Source organism: Heterodontus francisci, unplaced genomic scaffold (assembly GCF_036365525.1).
Source record: "Heterodontus francisci isolate sHetFra1 unplaced genomic scaffold, sHetFra1.hap1 HAP1_SCAFFOLD_255, whole genome shotgun sequence".
Classification (NCBI taxonomy): Eukaryota; Metazoa; Chordata; class Chondrichthyes; order Heterodontiformes; family Heterodontidae; genus Heterodontus; species Heterodontus francisci.
Window position 1 is genome coordinate 1578319 of NW_027142012.1, and position 2060 is coordinate 1580378.

Genomic DNA, 2060 nt, shown 5'->3' on the forward strand with positions numbered 1-2060 from the left:
CTGCTGAAAGAACTAAGAACTCTTTTCTAATTTACTCAATACTCTGTAAACACTCATCAAGCCTGCTAAGCTAGCATCCTTGGTGCTGCTCTCTCTTCTCCCAAACTTCATCTCATGTGACTGTTACATCATCACTCTGACAGTGGGATGGGTTGATCCCACTATCTTCAGCATTAACCCTTTACATCCTTAGACCACACTGTCTGTCCAAAAAAAATGGGTGGAGGGAACTTCCTTCATTTATCAAAACACCAACAGCAGCACAGTGGCGCAATGGTTAGCACTGCAGCCTCACAGCTCCAGCGACCAGGATTCAGTTCTGGGTACTGCCTGTGTGGAGTTTGCAAGTTCTCCCTGTGTCTGTGTGGGTTTCCGCCGGGTGCTCTGGTTTCCTCCCACCTCCAAAAGACTTGCAGGTTGGTAGGTAAATTGGCCATTGTACATTGTCCCGAGTGCAGGTACGTAGTAGGAGAATGGTGGGGATGTGGTAGAGAATATGGCATTAATGCAGGATTAGTATAAGTGGGTGGTTGCTGGTTGGCACAGATTCGGTGGGCCGAAGGGCCTGTTTCAGTGCTGTATCTCTGAATAAGAAAAGTAAAATAAAAGCTACCAGTCGTAAATCAACTCAAACCCATTAGAGAGATAGAGGGAGACTGTCAGAGAACTTCCTGCATCCAGTCCTGACCCTGTCACACTCAGCAGCTTCTCACCCAGACCCCACTCTCATCAAAACTGAACATTGTTACCGAGACCCTTCAAATACTGTTTATAAAAGGTAGAAAAATTCAAACTTCATCACAGCTAGATTGAATAGAACAAAGTTTAATATCTTCTCGTCATCACTCGGTAACCACATGAGACAGTCCTTAAATCAGTAGCATAAATTATCAGCTGTAAGAATGTTTGTCATTGGGTTGAATCATTTCTGTGTGATGAATGTTCCAGCATCATAAACCAGGGGAACGTGTTGACTGAGCTGTGTCTTCATCTCTTCTGGACAGTTCACCCTTCATTTTGCTCTGATTCACTTTCCCAAAGCGGATCGACAGATTCTCAAATCCAGAGACGGGGTTTTCTTATTTTGTTCCTTTTGATTTTTCTTGCTCCTGAATGATAATATATTCCAACCTCGGATCAAACTTGCCCTGTCTCACAGTCTCGGTTTAAAGCGACAAATAACGGCACCAACATTCTGAAACAAACAACAGGGTCACATTCTGCTTCAGTGTGATTAATGCTGAGGCAGTTTCCGTGTCGAATGCGATTGTGAACAAATTTCTCTCAAGGAAATTGTGAGTGATCAAGTATTTGCACTGAATTTCTGTGCAAGAAGGGACAATTTCAAACAGCCATTCCCAAATCACTTCCTTCACAAAGAAAAAGACTGTGCTGTCTTAACGTGTGACTCAACTTCACAAACAAATTTGAACTCGAAGTTCAGGAGAAGACAGAGATGTGAATGATTGACAGTGTAATCTTTAAATCATAATTTTCCGTTTCTTCGTTGAAGTGAGGCTCAACCCTAAGCCACTAGAGATCGCGGAAAGCTACAAACTTGGATCCAGAAATCAGAAAAGTAGTGAAACAGTTGGTGAGTACAATGTGACACTGAAGAATTTATCACTACATTGCAACATTGGCACATTCTTAGACCGTACATTATGAGACAGATTTGTGCTTATATTGGTGGATGAGGAAAGATGCTAAACACACAAAATCCCAATTTGAGCTAGTGTGTAAGATTGCTCTTTCCACGGAGATAGCATCAAAGAATGCTCGTGAATTTCGTCCTCTGCCAGTGACAGTAACACACTTCAGAGGAACTTAAACACACTGGTAAAATGGGCTTTCACACAACAGATAAAATTTTACGCAGAGAATTGTGAAGTGATACAGTTTGGGAGGAAGAATGAGACAATGTGCACCAATCTTTTTTGATCAAGGTTTGAAAAGGTTGCTCATGGCAAACAGGACACTTGGCTTTATTAATAGAGGCATAGAGTAAAAGCAAATAAATTATGCTAAACCTTTATAAAACACTGGGGCTGAATGGCCTA